Here is a 27,560-nt window from a genome sequence, read left to right as displayed (position 1 = left end):
ATGCTTCTTTGTCTCCATATTTTGGCTGCTTCCTTGCATTTGTTTCTATGTATTAGGTAGAGCTGCTATGTCTACTAGACTTGGTAGAGTAACCTTTTGTAGTAGGTGTCTTATAGAGTCCAGTGGCTCAGCCTCCCCAGTCACCTGAGCTAGGCACACCAGATCCAACTCTGTGCAGGCTGTGTGCACTGTCTTTTTGTAGTTGAATCTTGATTGCTGTTGGTGTCAGTTGGCTGTAATGACCAGCTGCAAATACAGCAGAGGTGGTGGTTTTCAGAAGCTGACATTATGGAGCAAGAAGAGCTTAAGTGCAGCTTTTGTAATCACCAAGTCCACCACTTGAGTGTGTCACTGCGAAAGAGATATGGATGTAATCTGGTATGTTCTGAAGCTGACCACCAGGTACACAGGCTCTGGGGCCTCCTGGGAAGTACAAAGTCAGGCACTGCCTGTGCCCTGCCTCTGGCCACCTGGCATAAGATACAAAGAAATCTGTAGATGGCTGCTACTTGTGTTGGGCTTGGAGGTGCCCAGGAGAGGCCAACCTGTAAACAAAGGCAGGCTTCCACTAGTGCCTGCCCTGGTGTCACTTAGCGACACACTGAGGCAAGCTGCCACTTGTTTGTGGAATTTTAGGAAATTCTGAAGCATAAACCAAGACTAGCCATTCAAATGAAAAATCCACTGGAATCAGCTAGAATAAGCCTGAAAGTTCAGTGGAGTGGAGTCTCAGGGAATCACCAGGATGGGGTAAAGAGTGTGAACCAAGTTGATGGAGACTCAGATATTGAGCCTGCCTGTGGCATGCCATGCCCTTTCTTAAGTATAAACATTTTACTTTTTCCTAAACGTTAAGGGTACCCACAAGACTTTCAAGCAAGGGAACAGCAGATAGCAGGGCCTCATTATGGGCTTTTTAGGAGAAAGATATCAAGGCAGGAGGAATAGGGATACTGAAGCAGAACATTAAACAAAGCCAAAAGCTTAGCAGACTGCTTATAGCAGGGCCTTATCTTGATAACACAAAGTTAAAACTCTCTTCACAGAAGAATGCAGAAGAAGACGGGGAATAGAAGGAGGAAAGAAAAAGAAGTAATCAGAGACCACTAAATGCAAATCATCCTGAAGTTGTTAGGATGGCAGGGAGGAGAGAAAAGAAGAGTATAAACATACAAACAAACACACACATAAAAACAACAACAAAAACAAAAAACAAAAAAGCCAGGAGTTGGGATTTAACTACCAGGTACCTTCCACAAATTATGAGAAAGCAATAACAAAGAAAAGGGAAGACTTTTAGAGTTACTCTGTACCAGGATATCTAGCAAAGAAAAACTTGTAGACAGAAGGGTATAAAAAGGCATAAACTACACACCCTACTTGTTTTTCAAACTGGCTGAGAGCCCATCTGTGCTTCATAAGCCAGATGTATAGGTTTGCTCACTTTGTGTGCATACTTTAATGTTTTAATAAATTCACTTGCATTAATGTTTTAATAAGTACAACACACTGAAAAGTTGGCAGAAGGAGGAACACACTTGGATTCAGGCAAGATAACTTTATAGTAGAGTTACTTGTGGGGCTAACTCCTAAGGTGGTGTCAGTGCCGGTATCTCTAACAGGCAGGGTTAAATAGGGAATTTATGAGTGGGGTGCTGGCAGACCTTAGAGCAGTGGTTCTCAACTTTCCTAATGCTGCAACCCTTTAATAGTGTTCCTCATGTTGTGGTGAGCCCCAACAATAAAATTATTTTTGTTGCAACTTCATAACTGTAATTTTGCTACTGCTATGAATTGTGATGTAAATATCCGATATGCAGAATGTGTTTTTTTTTTTTTGTTTTTTTTTTTCTTTTTGCTACGTGCCGCTAGTGGGACCCAACCCAGGACACTCTGGTCCACAGGCTGACACTCCAATCACTGAACCAAACATGCTAGGTCTGCAGAATGTATTTTTATTGTTACAAACTGAACAGAATTAAAGCACAGTGATTAATCACAAAAATAATATGTAATTATATATTGTGAAATATTTATTTCTAATTACAAATAAATGAAATTTTGTCTTGAAGCGTGGTGTGGCATGGGGAAAAGTCTTAACAACAGTAAACTACACTGCTGCATTTTGCGACAGTATGCATAAAATCCAACATCAGTGTAAAGGTTGAGATTGCTTCTTTCTCACCAAATCAGAAATTCTCATGGCAGTCTTTGTTTGTTTGGGTTTTTTTTTTTGGTACATGCCCCAAGCAGAAACCAAACCCAGGACTCTCTGATCTGCAGGCCGATGCTCCAATCCCTGAGTGAAACCGGCCAGGGCTCAGGGCAGTCTTTGCAAGAGCACAACAAAGATCACCTACCATAACTTGTCTAATTCTGTATTTAGACTTGATAACCAACAATATGGAACAAACTGTTTTACAAAGATATGTTGTTGGAAATAGAAAAAGAAGCCACAAACAGTCTCAGACAGAACAGGATATGACTGCAAACACTTGATCCAGAATTTTGTAACTGGCATTGTAGAGAAATCAGTTCTCGCTGCATTGCTGTTAATAAGTTCAATGAACTCCTCTTGTGCTCTCAGAAACATCTTCAACATTGACTGTGAATGGGCTTCTGGCAAGTGCAAATGGGTGTCAGGTAGATTTGAAAAGTACGATGAAATTTTGTCTGCAAGCATGTGCAAGTGTTCTTTCACAGAAATTATCATTGTAATCCTTTTGTCTGGTTCAATGTCATGTTCCTCAAAGAAAACAGATAAGGTAGGCAACATGTACATTTTATTTTTATCTATTTTTTTTTTTTTTTTGCCAAAGCTAAAGTTTCATTTGGAATAATCAGATCTTTTCAGACAAATTGAGGCGTGTTGCATTAGGTCCTTGCAGTGATAAATTTAACTGATTCAAGATGGCAAAGGTGTCAACCAAGTAAGCTATTTTATGCAATTCACTTTTATCACTGAAAAATGCTTCGAACTGCAGTCTTGCTTTCTGATAAAAAAATGTTTTGAGTTAATCACAAAGCTCAAAAACATGTTTTAAAACTTTTCCTGTCGACAACCATCTCACTTCAGTGTGAAATAGCAGAGCATCGTTCAGCGCATCCAACTCATTGCACAGTTATGAAAACAGTCGACTGTTTAAAGTGCTCACCTTTACAAAATTGATAGAACTCATGATGCTTATAGTTACCTCTTGCAATTCTTGTGGCAGTGTCTTCATTGTTAATATTTGTTGATGAATCATACAGTGAGTTCCAACAACTATTGATGACTTATTTAGTACCAAACCTTGAAATCCAGATTGACATCCTAGCATAGTTGGAGCACAATCTGTGCAAACATCACAAACTTTTTCCCAAGAGATCTTATGCTCTTTCAGAAATAACCCATCTGTGTCAAATAGATCATGTGCAGTAGTTGTCATTTCAAGAGGTTTGCAAAAAATAAACTCATCTTTAAAGTCGCCATCATTAATATACCTCAGGTAAACCAGTAATTGTGAACAATTTGCAACATCTGTAGATTAATCAAGCTGGATGCTAAATATTGGAAGTGGAGCAGATTTAATTTTCTACATCACATGATCAAGAATATCAGCAGACATGTCATCACTTCTTCTGTAGCAGTGTCATTAGATTAGAAAATTGCACTCAATTTTGTAACAAATTCATCTCTGATCATAACTCAAACACTGTCTTTGGCCACTGGCAACAGTAAATCTTTTGCAATGGTGTGAAGTTTCATAGCTATGACAATTCTGAGTGCCACCATATATGAAGCTTCAATGGATGCTACATTTTGTTTGTGGTACTTGCCATCAGTGACAAATCTAACTTTCCTGAGTCCATCAGCTTTGCTTACAAAATAGTTAGTATGCTTGTGAGAAAAGTTCAGATGCTTCCTATCAAAATGGCATTTTAGTTTGTTTGGCTTCATAGATTTGGCTGAAAAAAATTCACAACAAATAACACATTGTGGTTTCTCAGGTCCTGCTGTAATTATTGAGGTAAAACCATACTGTAAAAAATTATCACTATATTTTCTTTTCTTAGCATTCTTCTCTACATGATCCATTGTCATGGGATGTTTTGCTAACAAAAATAATATATACCAATAGCTTTAATAATACAAAAGATGATACATGGCATAGTTTAATCAATATAGTACATTAAAGTTTTCTATGATTTAGAGCTTCCAGGTTGGTGAACATGTGGATGTTTGTGGAGAGCCCTGCCCCTGGAGAGGGCATGGAAGCTCCCCATCCTTTACCACACCTTCCCCTACACATTTCTTCCATCTGGCTGTTCCTGAGTCATATTCTTTTATAATAAACTGGTGAACTAGACTGACTCTGACACTGTGTGAGAACCTACTGGATTCTATTTTCAGTTGAACATGGCTTTCAACTGACAAAGGGCTGCTTGGTTTATGGACAGTAGTTCCAAGATGAATGGACAACATCCTGTTTGGAAGGCCACCACTCTGATTGAAGAAGACCACTGATATTTAAAGAGATTATTGAGGAGATTAAAAAATGGCAATGGAGTGAATTGAAGATACACAGACCATCTCTCAGGACCAAACTGGAATTAGAACAAAAATAAAGACAAATCGCCAGGAAAAAGCAACAGAAAAGCAGCTTGGAAGACCACATAACCAGGGACATTGACTCAATCATGGTAGGCTTGCGGAGATGTGAGAGGGGTGCTGGGAGCCTATAGTCGGCAGCAGCCTTAGCTGTGAGCAGTGAACTTAGCTGGGAGCAGCACCCTCGGGTTAAAATCCCAAGCAGCTCCATATTGCAGAGCATGGACAGAGGCTAAAATAGCCACAGACACTTACCTTGGGCTCTGGCAGAGAGAGGGCAGACTGGACTGGAACTGTGTGGGGACACTTGGGATTTGGAGGGTGCTCAGAGCTTTTGCAGAGTTATGGCCACTGAGGACTGTGGTCATCTTACTCCTTCCCAGGGCACTGGGGAGAAGAGGTGGGCCTTCCCTCAAAGATTCAACCCCACTGGTGAACATTGAAATGCAAATTAAGACTCAATAACAAGCAACATCTGTCCCAAACTCAGGAAATACCCTTATGCTGAGCACTTGAGGAAGTTATTCATTCAACTGACAACCCAAGGCTCTTCAGATAACCTCTACTGATAACCTCCAGGCAAAAATCTAGAGGATAATTGTACTGTCCCTGGGCTAGCAACTCTAACCAGAAAAGTAAGACTTCACAGTGGTGTTTAAAGTGGGACTCCCTGGCTCATCCAAACCCAGGAGAAAGAGCCACAAACAGCAGAACACCAACATCCACAGGGTAAAATTGGCAGGCTCCAAATCCCACTGTGATAACCAAAATGCTGAAACAGAAACAAATCCAAATAAAAATACAAGGTACCTCTACCGCATATCAGACAAATGAGGTGCAGTTAAGCAAGTTAACAGAACTAGAATTCAGAGACATGATCTTGAGAAAGCTCAACAGCATGTATAAGGACATGAGCACCATGAGTAAACACATAGAAATGTTGAATATCAACCAGTTGGAAATTCAAAACCACCAAGAAGAAATGAAGAATGACATATCAGAAATAAAAATCACATTGGAAGGTATAAATAGCAGAGAAGAAGAAACTGTGGACCAGATCAGTGAATTAAAAGATAGGGTAGAAAAAATCAACCAATCAGAAAATAAAAAAACAACAACAACAACAAACAATTAAAAAACAAAAAGAGAGCTTAAGAGAACTGAGGGACAACTAGAAAAGTAATAATATTTGCATCATAGAAGTCCTCAAAGAAGAAGAAAATGAACAAGGGTTAGAGAATATATTTGAAGAAATAGTGACAAAAAACATCCCTAATTTGGTGAAGGAAGAAGGCATTCAAATTCAAGAAGCACAGAGAGCTCCAAGTAAGCAGAGCCCAAACAGGCCCACACCAAGACACATAGTAATCAAAATGCCAAAAATTAAAGACAAAGAGAGAGTTATAAAAGCAGCAAGAGATAGGCAACAGGTTACCTAAAAAGAAAACCCCATAAGGTACTCAGCTGACTTCTCAACAAAAACACTACAGGCCAGAAGGAAATGGCATGAGGTAATCAAGGTCATAAAAAACAAGGATCTTAATCCAAGACTACTCTACCCAGCAAGGCTATCATTCAAAACAGAAGGTCAAATAAACAGCTTCCCAAAAAAAAAAGGCTAAGAGAATACATTAGCACCAAAGCAGCACTGCAAGAAATGTTAAAAGGACTGCTGTAATTAGGAGAAATAATAAGAAAAATATAACCACACTAAACAAAAATGGCAATAAATAAATACATGTGAATAATAACCTTAAATGTAAATGGATTGAATGCTCAGGTACACAGAGTACCTAACTTGATAAGAAAACATGACTCATCTATATGTTGTTTACAAGAGACTCACCTCACATCAAAAGACTCACATAGGTTCAAAGTGAAGGAATGGGAAAAAAAACTTCCAAGCAAACGGAAAGAAAAAAAAAAGCTGAGGTAGCAATACTCATATCTGATAAAATAAATTTCAAAATGAAGGCCATAATTAGAGACAAAGAAAGCCACTACATAACATTGAAAGGATCCAACCAACAGGAAGATACAGTGATACCTCGGTTCTCGAACATAATTCGTTCCAGGAGGACGGTCGAGAACCGAATTGTTTGAGAACCGAAGCAATGAATAGGAAAGCGTGACTCCACAAAGCGTGACTCTCTCTCTGCACTCACACTGATGACGCAAGCAAGGCGCGCTGGGCCGAATGAACGCCATTTGGCTCAACTCGGCTCATCTCGGAAGTTCGAGTTCCAAATATTTGTTCGGATTCCGAGACAAAAGTTTCTCGAATCTCCTGGTCGAATACCGATTTGGTTGAAAACCGAGGCGTTCGAGAACCGAGGTATCACTGTATACCCTTGATAAACATATATGCACCCAATATAGAAGCACCAAAATATATTTAAAATCTTCTGGAAGACTCCAAGAAAGAAATCAATAGCAATACAATCATAGAAGGGGACTTCAACACCCCGCTGACATCACTGGATAGATCCGCTAAACAAAACATTAGCAAGGAAACAGAGACTCTAAATGAAGCACTAGACCAAATGGATTTAATAGATATCTACAGAGAATTACACCCCAAAACTACAGAATTCACATTCTTCTCAAGTGCACATGGGACATTCTCAAAGATAGACCACAAGTTAGGAAACACACTAAGTCTTTACAAGTTCAAGAAGATTGAAATCATATCAAGCATCTTCTCAGATCACAATGGCATGAAACTAGAAATCAATTCCAACAAGAACATGCAAAAACATTTGAACACATGGAAGCTAAATATCATGTTATTAAACAACAAATGGGTTACCATGGAGATCAAGGAAGTAATTAAAAACTTCCTGGAAAACAATGAAAATGAACACACAACAACACAAATTCTAGGGGATGCAGCGAAAGCAGTTCTGAGAGGGAAGTTCATAGCACTACAGGCCTACCTCAAGAAACAAGAAAAATCTTTAATACACTATCTAAATTCACAAATTAAAAAAATAGAAAGCAAACAAAAAGAATACCCCAAAGAAAGTAGAAGGAAGGAAAAAATAAAGTTCAGAGCAGAAACAAATGACATAGAGTCCAAAGGAACAATAAAACAAAGAGCTGTTTTTTCAAAAAGATAAACAAGATTGATGGACCCTTAACTAGACTCATCAAGAAAGAAACAGAGAGAACCCAAATACACAAAACCATATGTAAAAGAGGAGAAATAATAACTGACATTACAGAAATACAAAGGATTATTAATAAATATTATGTACAATTATACGGCAACAAATTCGACAATCTAAGCAAAATGGACAAATTTGTAGAAACACATAGTCTCACAAAACTGGACTGGGAAGAGATAGAAAACTTGAACAGACCAATAACAACTAAGGAAATTGAAGATGTAATCAAGACTCTGCCAGCAAACAAAAGCCCAGGCCCGAATGGCTTTATGGGAGAGTTTTAGTGAACATTTAAAAAAAAAGAATTAACACCCATTCTCCTCAAACTATTTCAAAAAATTTAAGAAGACTGAGGACTTCCAAACTTGTTTTATAAAGCCAGAATAATTCTAATTCCATAGCAGAAAAAGAAATTACAAAGAAAGAAAACTACAGGCCAATATCCCTGATGAAGATAGATGTCAAAATTCTGAATAAAATACTAGCAATTCAGACCCAGGAATACATCAAAAAAATTATTCACCATGACCAAGTGGGATTCATCCTAGGGATGCAAGGCTGGTACAATATTTGCAAATCAATAAATGTGATACACCACATAAACAAAATGAAGAATAAAACTGCATGATCATATCAATAGATGCCAAAAAGAGCCTTTGACAAAATCCAGCATCCATTTCTGATAAAAACTTTCAGCAATGTGGGAATAAAGGGATCATATGTCGACATAATAAAGCCATATATGAAAGACATACAGCCAACATCATACTCAATAGGTAAAAATTAAAGCATTTTCCTTAAGAACAGGAACACTACAAGGATGCTCATGTTCACCACTTTCATTTAACATAGTACTGGAAGTCTTAGCCACAGTAATCAGACAGGAAGAAAAAATAACAGGGATCCAAATTGGAATGAAGTAAAACTTTCATTATTTGCAGATGACATGATACTATACATAGAAAACCCCAAAGACTCCATCAAAAATTTACTACACTTAATAAATGAATTTGGCAAAGTAGCAGGATACAAAATTAACATCAAGAAATTGATGGCATTCTAATACACCCATAAAGAACTCACAGAAAGAGAAACTAAGAAAACAATCCCATTTACCATTGCGGCAAAAAAATTAAGATACCTAGGAATAAACTTAACCAAAGATATAAAGGACCTATCCACAGAAAACTACAGGTCATTAAAAAAGAAATAAATAAAGATTTGAAAAAGTGGAAGCACATACCCTGTTCATAGATAGGAAGAATTAACATCATTAAAATATCCATGCTACCCAAAGCAATCTATAGATTCAATGCTATCCCCATCAAAATACCAATAACATACTTCACAAAACTAGAGCAAATACTTCAAAAGTTCATATGGAACCAAAAAAGACCTCGAATAGCCACAGCAATCTTGAAAAATAAGAACAAAGTAGGAGGGATCACATTACCAGATTTCAGATTATACTGCAAAGCCAGAGTAATCAAAACAGCCTGGTTCTGGCACAAGAACAGGCATATAGACCAATGGAACAGAACAGAAATGGACCCAAGGCAATGTGCTCAATTAATATTTGACAACGGTGGCAAGAACATACAGTGGAGGGAAGACAGGCTCTCCAATAAATGGTGTTGGGAAAATTGGACAGCTACATGAAAAAAATGAAACTAGACCATCAACTTACACCATACAGAAGAAGAAACTCAAAATGGATAAAGACTTAAATGTGACTCATGAATCCATAAAAATCCTAGAGGAAACTGTAGGCAACAAAATTTTAGACTTCATACTCAGTAGAATTTTGACTGATACATCCCCTAAGGCAACAGAAACAAAGGAGAAAATGAACACATGGGACTACATCAAACTAAAAAGCTTCTGCACGGGAAAAGATACCATATTCAAAATGGAAAGGCTACCCACTGTATGGGAGAACATAATTGACAATGATATATTAGATAAGGGGTTAATTTCCAATATATATGGAGTGCTCATACAACTCAACAAAAGGAAGATAAAGAATCCCATTAAAACAATGGGCAGAGGAACTAAATAGACACCTCTCCAAACAGGACATAAAAATGGCTGCAAGGCATATGAAGAAATGCTCAACATCACTAATCATCAGAGAGATGCAAATTAAAACAACAATGAGGTATCACCTCACACCTGTCAGAATGGCCGCCATCAACAAATCATCAAACAACAAGTGTTGTCGAGGGTGTGGATAAAAGGGGACTCTAGTACACTGCTGGTGGGAATGCAGACTGGTGTAGCCACTATGAAATACAGTATGGTGTTACCTCAAAAAATTAAAAATTGAACTTCCATTTGCTCCAGTGATCCCACTTCTAGGAATATACCCTAAGAAACCTGAAACACCAATTGGAAACAATATATGTACCCCCATGTTTGTACCAGCACTATTTACAAAGCTAAGATCTGGAAACAGCCCAAATGTCCATCAGTAGATGAATCGATAAAACAGCAGTGGTACATATACACAATGGAGTAATATGCAGCTGTAAGAAATAAAGATCTCTTATTCTTTAAGACTCCTTGGAGGGACCTGGAATGAATCATTCTGAGTGAAACAAGCCAAACAGAAAGACAAGTATCATATGATCTCACTTATTTGTGGAATATAATGAACATAACAGTCTGAGGAATGGGGTAATCCCAGAGACATGGAAGTGGGGTATTGACTGTCAATCCTCAAAAGCAGGGGTTGTGGGGGAGAGATAAACCACAGAACTTATTTGCATATATACATGAACAATGGACATGAACAACAAAGCTGGGGCAGGGCGGGGAGGGAGAGGGAGGTAGGAATCAGTGGGGGAAAAAGGAGAAACTTCTGTAACAAATATGAATTATTTAATTAAATAATAAAAGTTTTCTACGATTTATAATTTTCTGTTTTTTTTATTTATTTTTTATTTGTTAGTTTTTGTTACAAATATTTCTATTTTTTTCCCTATTGACAACCTACTCCCCATTTCTTTGACCCATCCCTAGCTTTGTTTTCTATATCGATTGGTCATGCATACATGCATATATGATCTGTGGTTTATCTCTTAACCCTCAAACCCCTGTCCTCTGAGGCTTGTCAGTCTGTACCCCACCTCTATGTCTCTGGGTCAACTTTATTCATTGGTTTGTTTAGTTTATTATATTGCACAAATAAGTAAGATCATGTAATATTTGTCTTTATTTGCTTGGCTTATTTTGCTTAGCATAATATTCTCTAGTTCCTTCCATGCCATCTCAAAGAATAAGAGATATTTCTTTCTTTCCATTGTGTACATGTACCACAGCTTTTTTATCCATTCATCTACTGATGGACACTTGGGTTGTTTCTAGATCTTAACTATTGTAAATAGGGCTGCTATGAACATAGGGGTACATATATTGTTTCTGATTGGTGTTTCAATTTTGTTAGGGTGTATTCTTAGAAGTGGGATCACTGGGTGAAATGGTAGTTCAATTTTTAACTTTTTGAGGTAACACCACAGTGTTTTCCACAGTGGGTGAATCGGTCTGCATTCCCACAAGCACTGTACTAGAGTCCCCTTTTCTCCACACTCTTTTTATGATTTGTTGATGGTGGCCATTCTGACAGGTGTGAGGAGATAACTCATTGTTGTTTTAATTTGCATCTCTCTGATGATTAGTGATTTTGAGCATTTTTCCATATGTCTTTTGACCATTTGTATGTCCTTTTTGGAGAGTGGTCTATTTAGGTCCTCGGCACTTTTATTAATTGGGTTCTTTTTTTTTTTTTTTTTTCTTTTGTTGAGTTGTATGAGCACTATATATATTTTGGAAATTAACCCCTTATCCGATGCATCTTTAGGGATTATAGTCTCCCATATAGTGGCATCCCTTTCCATTTTGATGTTTGTTTCTTTTGCTGCACAGAAGCTTTTTACTTTGATGTAGTACCATGTGTTCATTTTTTCCTTTGTTTCTATTGCCTTAGGTGTTGTATCAGTAAAAATTCCGCTGTGTATTATGTATAAAATTTTGTTGCCTGCATTTTTTTTCTAGAATTTTAATGAATACAAAAGCTACATTGAAGTTTTTTTATTCATTCTGAGTTTATTCTTGTGTATGTTGTAAATTGGTAGTCTAGCTTCATTTTTTTGTAGGTAGCTGTTCAATTTTGCCAACATCATTAATTGAAGAGACTGTCTTGACTTCATTGTATGCTCTTGCCACTTTTGTCAAATATGAATTGAGCTTATTGTCTTGGGTAAATTTCTGGGTTCTCTATTCTGTTCCATTGATCTATCTGCCTGTTCTTGTGCCAGTAACAGGCTGATTTGATTATTGTGAAATCTGGTAATGTGATCTCTTCTACTTTGTTCTGGTTTTTCAAGATTTCTGTGTCTATTCTGGGTCGTTTATTGTTCCATATGTACTTTTGAAGTGTTTGTTCTAGTTTTGTAAAATATGTCGTTGGTATTTTCACGGGGATTGCATTGAATCTATAGATTGCTTTGGGTAGTATGGACATTTAAATGATGTAAATACTTCCAATCCATGAACAAGGTATGTGCTTCTACATTTTTTTATCTTTCTTAATTTTTTTCCCAATGACTTGTAGTTTTCTGTGATGAGGACTTTTACATCCTTGGTTAAGTTTATCACTAGGCATCTTAATTTTTTTGCTGCGATGGTAAAATGGATTTTTTTTTAAATTTTAGTTTATCTTCCTGTGAGTTCATCCTTGGTGTATAAGAATGGCATCAATGTCCTGACATTAATTTTCTATCCTGCTCCTTTGCCAAATTCATGTATTTAGTCTAGTAGATTTTTGATGAAGTCTTTAAGGTTTTCTATGTACAATATCATGTCATCTACAAAAAATGACAATTTCACTTTCTTTTTTCCAGTTTGGATCCCCTTTATTTTTTCTTCATGTCTAATTGCTTTGGCTAAGACTTCCAATACTATGCTAAATAAGAGTAGCAAAAGTGCACATCTCTGTCTTGTTCCTATTCTTAAGTGGAATGCTTTTATTTTTTGTCCATTGAGTATAATGTTGGTTGTAGGTTTTTCATATATGGCCTTTATTATGTTGACATATGATCCCTCTATTCCTACCTTGCACAGCACTTTTATCAGAAATGGGTGCTGGATTTTGTCAAATGCTTATTTAGCATCTATTGATATGATCATAAGATTTTTATCTTTACTTTTGTTTATGTGGTGTATTACATTTTTTTGATTTGCGAATATTGTACCAGTCTTGCATGCCTGGGATGAAATGCTGAATAATTTGCTTTGATGTCTTGCTGGATTTGATTTGCTAATATTTTGGCATCTGTGTTCATCAGAAATATTGGCCTGTAGTTTTCTTTCCTTGTAAAGTCTTTATCCAGTTTTGGAATTAAGATTATGCTGGCCTCATAAAATGACTTTGGAAGTGTTTTGTCTTCTTGGATTTTAAAAAATAGTTTGAGGAGAATGGTTATTCAATCTTCTTTGAATGTTCAATAAAACTCCTCCCGTGAAGCCATCCTGGCCTGGGCTTTTGTTTGCTGGGAGTTTTTAAATTACATCTTCAGTTTTGTTGTTGTTGTTGATGTTATTGGACTGGTCACGTTTACTATCTTTTCCTGGTTCAGATTTGGGAGGCTGTGAGTTTCTAGAAATGTGTCCATTTCTCCTAGATTGTCCAATTTGTTGCCACATAATTGTTCATAGTATGTTTTGATGATATTTGTATATCTGTGGTGTCAGTTGTTGCTTCTTCTCTTTCATTTATGATTTTGTTTATTTGGTTCTCTCTTTTTGTTTCTTGGTGAGTCTGGCTAAAGGTCCATTGATCTTGTTTATCTTTTCAAAAAAACAGCTCTTTGTTTTATTGATTTTTTGAATTGCCTTTTTTTTTTTTTTTTTTTGTCTCTGTGATATTTATTTCTGCTCTGACCTTTACTATTTTCTTTCTCTTACTAGCTCTGGGTTTTTCTTTATGTTTAACGTCTAGTTCTTTAAGTTGTAGGGTTAGAAAGTCAATTAGAATTTTTTTGTTTGTTTCTCTGTTTCTTGAGGTAGGCCTGTAGTGCTATGAACTTCCCTCACAGGACTGCTTTCACTCTGTCCCACAGATTTTTTTGTTTTTGTGTGTTCATTTTCATTGGTTTCCAGGAAGTTTTTAATTTCTTCCTTAATCTTGTTAGTAACCCATTGGTTGTTTATTAACATGCTATTTAGCCTCTAAGTGCTTGAATGTTTTTGTATGTTTTTAATTGTAATTGAATTCTAGTTTTATGCCACTGTGATCTGAGAAGATTCTTGATATGATTTCAATTTTCTTGAATTTGTAGAGACTTGCTATGCATCCTAACATGCATTCTATTTTTAAGAATGACCCATGTGCACTTGAGAAGAATGTATATTCTGCAGCTTTGGGGTGAAATGTTCTGTAAATATCAATTAAGTCCAACTGATCTAGCTTGTCTTGTAAGGACTCTATGTTCTTGATTTTTTTCTAGAAGATCTATCCAGTGGTATCATTGGCATTTTAAAGTCACTCACTGTGATCATGTTGTTATTTATCTCTCCCTTGAACTCCTCCAGATGTTTTTCAATATATATCTGTGCTCCCATATTTGGTGCCTATATGTTTACCAGGGTTATATCATCTCGCTGGATTGATTTTTTAAATATTATGTAGTGACCTTCTCTGTCTCTTATTATGGCCCTCGTTTTGAAGTCTATCTTGCCAGATATGAGTATTGCTGCACCAGTTTTCTTTTCTATTTTCATTTGCTTGAAACATTTTTTTTCATCCCTTTACTTTCATCCTGTGTGAGTCTTTTGTTGTGAAGTGGGTCTCTTATAGACAGCATATATATGGGTCGTGTTTTCTTATCCAATCAGCTACCCTATGTCTTTTGATTTGGGCATTTAAGCTATTTATATTTAAGGTAATTATTGATAGATAGTTATAGTTGCCATTTTAATTTTATGCCTGTGTTCCTCTGTTTCTCTGTCTGTTTCTTTTTCTTCTTACAACAGTCGCTTCAGCATTTCTTGCAGTGCTTGTTTGGTGGTGGTAAATTCCTTTAGATTTTTTTTTTGTCTGTGAAGCTCTTTTTGTCTCCTTCAATTTTAATAATAGCTTTGCTGCATAGCATAGTCTTGAATTCAGACCCTTGCCTTGCATTACTTTGTACACTTTATGCTACTTCCTTCTGGCCTGCAGCGTTTCTATTAAAAAATCAGCTGACAGTTTAGTAGAGAGCTCTCTTGTAGGTAATTTTCTGTCTCTCTCTTGCTTCCTTTAAGATTCTTTCTTTGTCTTTAATGTTTACCATTTTTATTATAATGTGTCTAGATGTGGGTCTTCTGGGATTCTTCTTAGTTTTGACTCCTTGTATTTTCTGGACTTGTATGACTTATTTCTTCACCAGTTTAAAGATGTTTTCTGTCATTATTTTTTCAAACAGGTTCTCTTTTTTTTCCTGAGATTCTTGTCTTTCACATATCCCTATAATGCGAATGTTGTTATGTTTTGTATTGTCCCACAGCTCCCTTAAACTTTCCTCCTGCTTTTTAATTTTGTTTTTCACTTGCTGCTCTATTTAGGTGTTTTTCTCTACCTTGCTTTCTAAGTCGCTGATTTGGTCTCAGCTTTTTCATAACCACTATGCCATTTTTTTTTTCTTCTTGATATTTATGCATAGCTTCTATCTCTTTTCTTATACTAAAATAGTTCCCAGTGAGCTCTTCATAATTCCATTTTTTTGTTTGTTTGTTTGTTTTTTATTCTCAGCCAAGGACATTTTTTATTTTTTTGTTCAGATAGAGAGGGAGGGAGAGAGAGGAAGAGAGAGAGAGAAACATCGACATGAAAGGAACACATTGAGTGGCTGCCACCCGCATGACCAATCAGGGCCAGAGACAAACTGCAACCGAGGTACGGGCCCTTAACAGAAACCAAACTTGGGTCTCTCTGGACCACAGACCGATCCTCTAATCCTCTAGCTGCTGCACCAAAACCACTGGGGCTATGATTTTTATTAAGTTGCTTGCAGTTCTCACTAAATTGTTTGAACACCCTTAAAATCATTGCTTTGAATTCTTTAGCTGACAAGTTGCTGTCTTCATTTTCTATAGTTTTTTTTCTGGTGATCCCTCTTTTTGTTTTTCCTTTCAGTGTTGTCTGTTTGTCTCCCCATTTTAGCCTTCTGGTAGCTTTAGACCTGGTGAGGGATGTTTGGATGTGTAGGCAGCTCACTGTATATCAAATACGGCAGCAGTGCCTCCCAGACTGTTTTGTTGTGTGTCACCTCTTACCTGCTGTGGATCCTGGAGGACTGACTCCTGAAGGCTGGTATTTATGTACCCTGGTAGGTGCTGTGGCTGTATCATGTGGGTCCCTCTGGAGCTGTTTCTAGCTGGTCACTGGTACCATCTGTAGCTGTATAGCTCAGGCCCTATTGGGGCCATGCTCCCTGCTAGTACCATGGGCAGCTGTGTTGCACAGGCCTCACTGTAGCCCTGGCTCTCTGCCAAACTTGGGGGCAGCAGGGTCGTATAGGCCTCTCTGGTGTCCCAGCACTCCGCAGGTCCCATGGGCAGCTGGATCTCAGTCCTTTTGGAGACTGAGCTTCACACCTATCTTGTGGTTTCTCTGGTGCCCCAGCACCCAGCAGGTCCTGCTGACAGCTAAATCACACTGGGTTCTCTCAAGTTTTAGCTTACCACTGCTTCTGTGGGCTGCTGAATCGCACAGGCTTCTGTGGAGCCCTAGGTTCTGCCACTGGCGGCTGGAGAGTGCTTCTGCCCCGTGGGGCTCTTCTTCTGCTCAGCCTTTTCTGTAGTTCAGGGGCATGGGTCTCAGCTGCTGATCTGTGCTTCTATTGTCTGAGGATGAAGGTCTGCTCCTTAGTCTCTGTTGCTGGGGGTTTATCTTGACTCTTATCAGGCTGCTACTATGGGGAATGGTGCTGGGTTTCAAGCCCTTTGCGGCTTCCACAATTGGTACCTTGGCAGCTCCCCTACTGTGCACTAGTCTGTGTTGACACAGAGTGTCCACTGGTCCGATGGTGCCAGGTGCACTGGTGGGCTCAGGTTGCTGGACCCTAGCCACTTCCACTGCCTACTCCCAGAAAAGATTCAGGATCTTCTAAAATAGAGGGGCCTCTCCAAGGCACAGAGTGAAGTGCCCTGAAGGACTGCTTACTGAGGTAGCCAGCTGCTCACAGTCCACCACACAGGAACCTGTTAGAAATTTAGCAGCCACCACGAAGGGAAAACAAACCAGAGAGGCCAACAAATTAGATAAAAACAGGTTCAGGTTTATTGGGTACACTCCGAGCGGGTTCACCGACTCGGGGGACAGGAGTCCGAGAAGCCGCGCTCAATGTAGGAGTTTGTGTCTTTTATATCTACCTGTTGCAGCTGGAATTTGTCCGATAGGGTTTGGCCCTGTGGGGGCTATGCATGGAGCCTCTGGAATGTTAGTCGATAAGAGCAAGATGGGAGTTAATCTACAAGCTCGAGTCAGGCCGTTCAGGGTGGGAGGCAAGGCTGAGCAAGCGAGACAATGGTCCAGTACTTTGCCTGGCGCCAGTCCCCAGGCTATCAGACAGAACCTTCTAATTCAGGTTTCTGCACTGCATGAGTTTGGTTGTCCACCTTCACATCCACTCACACACTTTCTCACACTAGTTCACTCTCTCACACACTCACCCTCTCTCCAGTACTGCCCACTGCCGTCTTATCTCTGGACCTCTGTGTGTTGTTTTTCACTTGCTACTCTATTTAGGTGTTTTTCTCTACCTTGTCTTCTGAGTAACATATTTATTACTATCAAAATAGGACAGTATGCACATCAACCACAGCTGAATATAAAATAAAAAAAAACCTAATCAGCATTCAGATTAAGTTTCCATGGTACAAATTTTTTCTTTGCATAAAAGTTCTTTGGTTTATTACTTACCTCCCTACAATCCCTTCTTCTGTGGGTTGTCAGTCTGTACCATACTTCTACTTCTTTGGGTCTACCATGTTTCTCAGACTGTTATGGTCATAACATTCCACAAATAAGTGAGATCAGGTGATATTTGTCTTTTTCTGCTTGGCTTGTTTCACTTAGGATAATACTTTCCAGGTCCCTCTCTGTTGTCTCAAAAGATTACAGATCTTTCTTTCTTACAGCTGCATAGTATTCCATTGTGTATATGTACCACTGCTTTTTTATTCACTCAACTATTGATGGACACTTGGGCTGATTCCCAATCTTAGGAATTGTAAATAGTGTTGCTATAAACATGAGGGTACATATATATATATATATTTTTTTTTCTAATTGGTGTTTCTGGCTTCTTAGTATATATTCCTAGAAGTGGGATCACTGGGTCAAATGGCAATTCGATTTTTAATTTTTTGAGGTAATACCATAATGTTTTCCACAGTGGCTGTAGCACTCTGCATTCCCCCAGCAGTGTACTACAGTACCCTTTTCTCCAAATTCTTATCAGCACTTGTTGTTTGATGATTTGTTGATGGTGGCCATTCTGACAGGTGTGAGGTGGTACCTCATTGATGTTTTAATTTGCATCTCTTGGATGATTAGTGATATTGAGCATTTCTTCATATGTCTCTTGGCCATGTGCATTTTTTTTTGTTTGGAGAGGTATTTACCTAGGTCCTCTGCCCATTTTTTAATTGGGTTATTTGTCTTTCTTTTGTTGAGTTGTATGAGTACTCTATATATTTTGGAAATTAACCCCTTATTTGATGTATCATTGGCAATTATGCTCTCGCAAATTTTGGGTTCCCTTTCCATTTTGATGGTTGTTTCTTTTGCTATGCAGATGTTTTTAGTTTGATATAGTCCCATGTGTTCATTTTTTCTTTTGTTTCTGTTTTCTTAGGTGATGTATCAGTAAAAATTCTGCTGTGTATGATGTCCGAAATTTTGTTTTCTACATTTTCTTCTAGAATTTTTATGGATTGAAGGGTCACATTTAATTCTTTTATCTATTTTGAATATATTTGTAAGTTGATGGTCTAGGTTTATTTATTTTTTGCATGTAGTTGTCCAATTTTCCCAACCCCATTTATTAAAATGAGTGTCTTTACTCCATTGTATGCTCCTGCCCCCTTTGTCAAATGATAGATAGATAGATAGATAGATAGATAGATAGATAGATAGATAGATATAGATGATAGATAGATAGATAGATAGATAGATGATAGATAGATAGATAGATAGATAGATAGATAGATAGATAGATAGATGATAGATAGATAGATAGATAGATAGATATGTGCCCCTACTGGGAACCAAACCCTGGACTCCCTGGTCCGCAGGCCATCGTTCCAACCACTGAGCCCAACTGGCCAAGGCCTTTGTCAAATATTAATTTAGCATAATGTTTTGGATCCATTTCTGGGTTTTCTGTTCTGTTCCACTGCTCTACATGCCTGTTCTGGTGCCAGTACCAGTCTGATTTGATTCCAGTAGCTTTGTAGTATAACCTGATATCTGTTTTTGTGATCCAAACTACTTTGTTCATTATTTTCAAGATTCCTGTGGTTATTTGGGGTCTTTTTGGTTAGATATGAACTTTTGAAATATTAATTCCAGTTCTCTGAAATATGTTGTTGGTATTTTGATGGGGGTTGCATTAAATATATAAATTGTTTTGGGTAGTATGGACATTTTAATGATGTTATTTCTTCCAATCTATGAACAAGGTATGTGCTTCCACTTTTTTATATCTTCCTCTATTTTCTTTTTCAATGACCTGTAGTTTTCTGTGAAGAGACCCTTTATTTCTTTAGTTAAGTTTATTTTTAGGAATCTTAATTTTTTTTTTTTGCTGCAATGGTGAATGGGATTTTTTTTTTTTTTAGTTTCTCTTTTTATGACTTCATGATTGGTGTATACAAATGCCGTTGGTTTCTTGACGTTAATTTTGGGTTCTGCTAAGTTGCCAAATTCATTTATTAAGTCTAGTAGATTTTTAATAGAGTCTGTAGGGTTTTCTATGTATAATATCATGTCATTTGAGAATAATGACAGTTTTACTTCCTCCTTTCCAATTTGGATCCCCTTTTTTATTGGTTCATGTCTGATTGCTGTGGCTAAGACTTCCAGTACTATGTTAAATAAGAGTGGGCATTCCTGTCTTGTTCTAGTTCTTAAGGGACATGCTTTTAGTTTTTGCCTATTGAATATGATGTTGGCTGTAGGTGTTTTATATATCGCCTTTATTATGGTGAGATATGATCCACCTATTCCCACATTGCTGATCATTTTTATCTGAAATGGGTGCTGAATTTTCTCGAATGCTTTTTCAACATTTATTGATATGATCACGTGGTTTTTATCTCTTCATTTTGTTTATGCGGTGTATCACATTTATGGATTTGCGAATATTGTACCAGTCTTGCATCCCTAGGATGAATCTCACTTGGTCATGGTGAATAATTATTATAATGTATAGCTAGATCTGATTTGCTAGTATTTTGTTCAGGATTTGGGCATCAATGTTCATCAGGGATATTGGCCTATAGTTTTCTTTCTTTGTAATGTCTTTTTCTGGTTTTGGAATTAAAATTATGCTGGCCTCATAAAATGAGTTTGGAAGTCTTCCTTCTTCTTGAATTTTTTGAAATAGTTTGAGGAGAATGGATGTTAGTTCTTCTTTGAATGTTTCATAAAACTCCCAAGTCAAGTCATCCCAGCCAGGTCTTTTGTTTGCTGGGAGAGTCTTGAATACCTCTTCAATTTTCTTAGATTTGTTGGCCTGTTCAAGTTTTCTATCTCTTCTCGGTCCAGTTTTGTGAGACTATGTGTTTCTAGAAATTTGTCCATTTTGCTTAGATTGTCGAAATTGTTGCCATATAATTGTTCATAGTAATTGTTAATGATCTTTTGTATTTTTGTGGTGTCAATTATTAGTTCCCCTCTTTCATTTAGTCTAGCTAAAGGTCCATCAACATTGTTTATCTTTTTGAAAAGCCAGCTCTTTGTTTCATTGATCTTTTGAATTTTTTCTTGGTTACTATGTCATTTATTTCTGCTCTGATTTTTACTATTTTCTCCCTTCTACCTACTCTGGGGTTTTCTTTTTGTTTGCTTCTATTTTTTTAAGTTGTGAGGTTAGATAGGACATTAGAATTTTTTTTTGTTTCTTGAAGTAGGCTGTAGTGCTACAAATTTCCCTCTAAGAACCGCTTTCACGCATTCCATAGGTTTTGTGTTGTTGTGTCCTCATTTTCATTGGTTTTCAGGAAGCTTTTAATTATTCTTTGGTTTCCTCTGTAACCAGTTCATTGTTTAATAACATGCTATCTAGACTCTATGTTTTCAAATGTCTTTACATATTCTTGTTGCAATTGATTTCTAGTTTCATGCCATTGTGATGTGCAGAGATGCTTGATATGATTTCAATCTTTTTGAAATTGTAGAGATTTAGTTTGTGTCCTAACATGTGGTTTATCTTTGAGAATGTCCCATGTACACTTGAGAAGAATATGAATTTTGTAGTTGTGGGATGTAATTGTCCTTAGATATGTATTAAATTCATTTGGTCTAATGCCTCATTTAGAGTCTCTGTTTCCTTGCTAATTTTTTGTCTAGATGATCTATCTAGTGATGTTATCGAGGTGTTGAAGTCCGCTGCTATGATTGCATTTCTATCAATTTCTCCTTTGACGTCCTTCAAAAGTTTTTTAATATATTTTGATGTTCCTATATTGGGTGCATATCTGTTTACCAAGGTTATGTCTTTCTGTAGGATAGATCCTATGAATATTATGTAGTGGCCTTCTTTGTCTCTAGTTATGGCCTTCAGTATGAAATCTACTTTATCAAATTTGAGTATTATTATCCCAGCTTTTTTGTTTGTTTGTTTGTTTGTTTGTTTGTGTGGAAGATATTGTTTCATCCCTTCACTTTCAACCTATGTGAGTCTTCTGTTGAGAGGTGAGTCTCTTGTAAACAACGTATAGATGAGTCATGCTTTTCTTATCCAATCAGCTACTCTGTGCCCTAGTATCAAAGCATTTAACCCATTTATATTTAAAGTGATTATTGATATGTACATATTTATTGCCATTTTAGTTAGGTCGTTATGTTTTTATTTGTTCTATTTCTTGAACTAATCACAGCAGTCCTTTTAACATTTCTTGCTGTGCTTGTTTGGTACTAATGCATTTCCTTGGCCTTTTTTTTTCTGTCTGGGATGCTCTTTAATTAACCTTCTATTTAGAATGATAGCCTTGCTGGGTAGAGTAGTCTTGGATTTAGATCCTTGTTTTTCATGACCTTGATTACTTAATGCCACTTCCTTCTGGCCTGTAGTGTTTCTGTTGAGAAGTCAGCTGAGAGCATTATGGAGTTTTCTTTGTAGGTAACCTGTTGCTTATCTCTTGCTGCCTTAGGATTCTCTTTTTGTGTTTAATTTTTGACCTTTTAATTACTATGTGTCTTGGTGTGGGCCTTTTTGGGTTTATTTTATTTTGGGCTGTCTGTGCTTCTTGAACTTGAATGCCTTATTCCTTCACCAAATTAGGGAAGTTTTTTGTCACTATTTCTTTAAATATATTCTCTAACCCTTGCCCATTTTCTTCTTCTTTGGGTACTCCTATGATGTGAATATTATTACGTTTCCAGTTGTCCCAGTGTTTCCTTAAACTGTCTTCCTGTTTTTTTGTTTGTTTGTTTTTTTTTTATTATTATTTTTATTTTTTTGGCTTTCTGATTTGCTGATTTTTTTTTTTTTTTACACTGTCTTCTAATTTACTGATCAGGTCCTCAGCTTCCTCTACCCCTCTGTTTAGTCCTTCCAATTTTTCCTTTATTTCTGCTATGTCATTCTTCCTTTGTTCTTGGTGGTGTTTTATTTCCAATTGGTTGAATTTCAATGTTTCTGTCTTTACTCATGGTGTTGATGTCCTTACTCATGCTGTTGATCTTCCTCAAGATTATGACTCTGAATTTTAGCTGTGTTAACTGGCTTACCTGCATTTTATTTATCTCATCTTTGGTAGAAATCTCTTGTTCTTTCATTTGGGATTTGTTTTTTTTGTTTTACTGCTTTGGCTATCTCAGTAGGTTTTGGTGTCTGCCAATTTTTTTTTCTGTGGGTGTTGGTTTTCTGCTGTTTGTGGCTCTCACTACTGGGTTTGGATGACCATGAGAGGACCCGTGTTAAACACCACTGTTAAGTCTTACTTTCCCTGGTGGAGTTACAAGCCTAGGAATAATTGAGTTATTCTCTAGCTTTTTGCCTGGAGGCTATTAGTCATGGTGACTTGAAGAGCCTTGGGTTCTCAGTTGAATGAAAAACTCCCTCAGGTGTTTAGCAAAATTGGATTTCTCAAAGGTGGGGTAGATGCTGGTTGTTAATGACCCTCATTTTGCATTTCAATGACCCACCTGGGTAGGGTTAATCTTCATTGGTGGGGCCACTGCCTCTTCCAAGAGCCCTGAAAAGGAGTAAGTTGGCCATCATCCTGTGTGGCAGCAACTCAGCAAAAGCTCTGAGCACCCTCTAAATCTCAAGTGTTCCCACACAGTTCCAGTCCAGTGTGCCCTTCCTCTGCCAGAGCCCAAGGTGAGTGGCTATGGTTATTTTAGTGCTCTGTCCTGGCTCTCTGCACTGTTGAGCAGGCTTGGGTGTTTAATCCTGAGGGCACTGCTCACAGCTAAAGACACTGTTGTTCGTGGGCTCCCAGCCCTCCTCTTGCACCTCTGCAATCCTACCGGGATTGATTCAGTGTCCCTGGTTATATGGTCCTTACAAGCTGCTTTTCTCTGACAATTTGTCTTTATTTTAGTTGCAATTTCAGTTTTGTTTTGGGAAATGGTCTCTAGTTGATGATTTTACAGTACATGATTTTACATTTACCCAGTAATTATAATTCACTCCCCTGTCTTACTTTCACTCTCTCTCTGAGGACCTTCAGAACCTCCTAAAAAAATTACCTCCACTCTAGTGAGACTCCAAGATTAACTCGACTCCCTGGCCACTGTCACACTACAAAATCACCAAAGCCTGGACTTTCTAATGGCCAAAAAAGGGGGTATCTGTGTCTTTCTAGAGGAACAGTGTTGCTTTTACTTCAACCAGTCAGGGCTGCTTAGAGACTCAGCAACAAAATTAAAGGAACTGGAACAATGAATCCATGAAAGACAGGAGGGGATCTTGCAATCAGTGGCTCCACATAAACTGAGTGTCTTGGCTGTTACCATTTATTGGTCCACTCACTCTAATATTTGTTGTTTTAGCATTTGGACCCTGTCTCCTGCTCCTGTTTTCTGACTTCCTCTAGCATTGCTTAAAAGCCTTTACTAACCAGACAGTCCATAAACTCATGTTGATCCAAGACAGCTATCAAAGCGTTCCTACTTCACCACTGCCACCCATGACCAGTCAAGCCTCCAGTCACCCCTGCCCTTAACTCACCACCCCTTGTCAACAAAAAGCTGCTACAGAAGACTGATCACCGCCCCTCAACTATATAACAAAATGCTGGAATGACTGGGTTGCAGCCAAGTTCTCTAACTCCCTCCTCTTTTGGTATATCAAAAGAATTCTGATAAACAGGATATTCCAGATCACTACCACAGGTATCCAGGTTAAATCACCCTGGTAGTGGAGTCCCCCTTGGTCTACCTGAAGCTATACCTATACAAGTATCCAAATCACATTTTCCTCTCCCTCTAAGGCAGCAGTTCTCACTCAACCTGTGGGTTGCAACCCATCTGGGGGTCAAACTACCCTTTCACAGGGGTCACCTAAGACCATTGGAAAACACATATTTCCAATGGTCTTAGGAACCGAGACACTGCTCCTCTATTCATCTCCAGGTGGGTTTGCCCACATACAGATATGCCCACATACAAGTACCCAGCGTGATGACATCATCACACCAACCCCATCACATACACTTTGTACAAATACTGGTGTATATGACAAGGTTGGCACCATAATGTACTTATGTGGACCATTCACACATGTGTAAAGAGCAGCTACCGTGTTGAAAGCAACAGTATTGGACGTAAAACGACACTTCATGAATTATAATTACTGGGTAAATGTAAAATCATGTACTGTAAAATCATCAACTACTGCAAAAAAATATTTGTACCTTCGGAACTTAATCTGGATGTTGATCGGTCGTTTTATATTCAGCTGTGGTTGATGTGAATACAGCCCACTTGTGATAGTAACAGGTATGTAAAAAAACAGAATGGTAAATCATATAAAACTTTAATGAACTGATTAAATTATGCCATGTAATATATTTTGTATTATTAAAGCTATTGTTATATATTATTTTTATTAGCAAACCATCCCATGACAATGGATCATGTAGAGAAGAATGTTAAGAAAAGAAAATATAGTGAGGATATTTACAGTATGGTTTTACTTCAATAATTATAGCAGGAATTGAAAAACCTCAATGTGTTATTTGTTGTGAAGTTCTATCAGCCGAATATATGAAGCTGAACACAATAAAACACCATTTTGATAGCAAGCGTCTAAGCTTTGCCGGCAAGGATACCAACTATTTTAGAAGCTAAGCTGATGAACTCAAGAAAGCCAGACTTGACACTGATGGCAAGTACCACAAACAAACTGTAGCAGCCATTGAAGCTTCATATTTGGTGACACTTAGAATCACCAGAGTTATGAAACCTCACACCATTTACTGTTGCCAGCAGCCAAAAACATTGTTTGAGTTATGATCAGAGACAAATGTACAAAATTGAGTGCAATTTTCTAATCTAATGACATTGTCCACAGATGAATAAATGACATGTCTGCTGATATTCTTGATCAGGTAATCCAGGAAATTAAATCTGCTCCACTTCCAATATTTAGCATCCAGCTTGATAAAACTACAGACCTTGCAACCTTTCACAGTTAATGGTTTACATGAGGTATATTAATGATGGTGACTTTAGCTTTTTTTTTTTTTTTTATCCTCACACGAGGACATTTTTCCTTTTTTGTTCAGGTAGAGTGGGAGGGAGAGACAGGAACAGAGAGAGAGAAACACCGATGTGAAAGGGACACATCGAGTGGCTGCCACCCGCACGACCAACCAGGGCCGGGGACAAACTGCAACCGAGGTACATGCCCTTAGCAGGAACCGAACCCGGGCCTCTCGGGACTGCAGGTCGACGTTCTAACCGCTGAGCCAAACTGGCCAGGGCAATGATGGTGACTTTAAAGATGTTTCTTTTTTGAAAACCTCTTGAAATGACAACTACTGCAAGTGATGTATTTGACACAGTTGGTTCATTTCTGAAAGAGCATATGATCTCTTGGGAAAAGGTTTGTGGTGTTTGCACAGATGGTGCTCCAGTTATGAGAGGATGTCAATCTGGATTTCAATGTTTGGTACTGAATGAGTCACCAAAAGTCATCAGAACTCACTGTCTGATTCATCAGCAAATATTAACAATGAAAACACTGCCACAAGAATCACAAGAAGTAACTATAAGCATCATAAGTTCTATCAATTTTGTAAAGGTGAGCACTTGAAACAGTCGACTGTTTTCGCAACTGTGCAATGAGTTGGATGAGCTGAACAATACTCTGCTATTTCACACTGAAGTGAGATGGTTGTCAACAGGAAAAGTTTTAAAATGTGTTTTTGAGCTTTATGATAAACTCAAAACGTTTTTTAATCAGAAAGCAAGGCTGTAGTGCAAAGCATTTTTCAGCGATAAAAGTGAATTGCAGAAAACAGCTTACTTGGTTGCCATCTTTGCCATCTTGAATGAGTTAAATTTATCAGTGCAAGGACGAAATGTAACATGCCTCAATTTGTCTGAAAATATTCAATCATTTAAAATAAAAATTCATCTTTGGTTAAAAAAAAAAAGAATGAATACAAAATATACATGTTTCCTACCTTATCTACTTTCTTTGAGGGACATGACATTGAACCAGGCAAAAGGATTATGATGATAATTCTGTGAAAAAACACTTGCACATGCTTGCAGACAAAATTTTATTGTACTTTCCAAATCCACCTAACACCCCATTTGCACTTGCACACCCCATTCACACTCAAAGTTGAAGATGTTCCTGAGACAGCACAAGAAGAGTTCATTGAACTTATTAACAACAATGCAGCAAGAACTGATTTCTCTACAATGCCAGTTACAAAATTCTGGATCAAGTGTTTGCAGTCATATCCTGTTCTGTCTGAGACTGTGGTATGCCTTCTTCTTCCATTTCCAACAACATATCTTTGTGAAATAGGGTTTTCCAGCTTGTTGGTTATCAAGTCTAAATACAGAAGTAGACTTGTTGTGGTAGATGATCTTCATTGTGCTCTTGCAAAGACTGTTCCAAGAATTTTCTATCTGGTGAGAAAGAAGCAATCTCAATCTTTGCAATGATGTTGGCTCTTATAGATACTGTCGCAAAATGTAGCAATGTAGTTTATTGTTTTATTAAGACTGTTACCATGCTTCAAGACAAAATTTCATTTATTTGTAATTAGAAATAAATATATCACAATATATAATTACATATTGTTTTTGTGATTAATCACTATGCTTTAATTCTGTTCAATTTGTAACAATGAAAATACATCTTGCATATTGGATATTTGCATTATGCTTCATAACGGTAGCAAAATTATAGTTATGAAGTAGCAACAAAAATAATTTTATGGTTGGGGGTCACCACAACATGAAGAACTGTACTACAGGGCCACAGCATTCGGAAGGTTGAGAACCACTGCCTTAGAGGGAGATGGAAATGTGATTTGGCTACTTGTGTAGGTATAACCACAAGGAG

At 37.6% G+C, this 27,560-nt stretch overlaps 2 pseudogenes; one reads left to right on the top strand and one right to left on the bottom strand.

Moving 5' to 3' along the window:
* Nucleotides 1-2,152: 2,152 nt before the first annotated feature.
* On the bottom strand, nt 2,153-4,084 carry LOC118635624 (annotated as a pseudogene).
* Nucleotides 4,085-25,094: 21,010 nt separating this feature from the next.
* On the top strand, nt 25,095-27,157 carry LOC118635324 (annotated as a pseudogene).
* The last annotated feature ends 403 nt before the right edge of the window (nt 27,158-27,560 follow it).

Source organism: Molossus molossus, unplaced genomic scaffold, assembly GCF_014108415.1.
Source record: "Molossus molossus isolate mMolMol1 unplaced genomic scaffold, mMolMol1.p scaffold_m16_p_2, whole genome shotgun sequence".
Classification (NCBI taxonomy): domain Eukaryota; kingdom Metazoa; phylum Chordata; class Mammalia; order Chiroptera; family Molossidae; genus Molossus; species Molossus molossus.
Note: the sequence above shows the minus strand (reverse complement) of the source record. Positions and strands in the feature narration are given on the sequence as shown.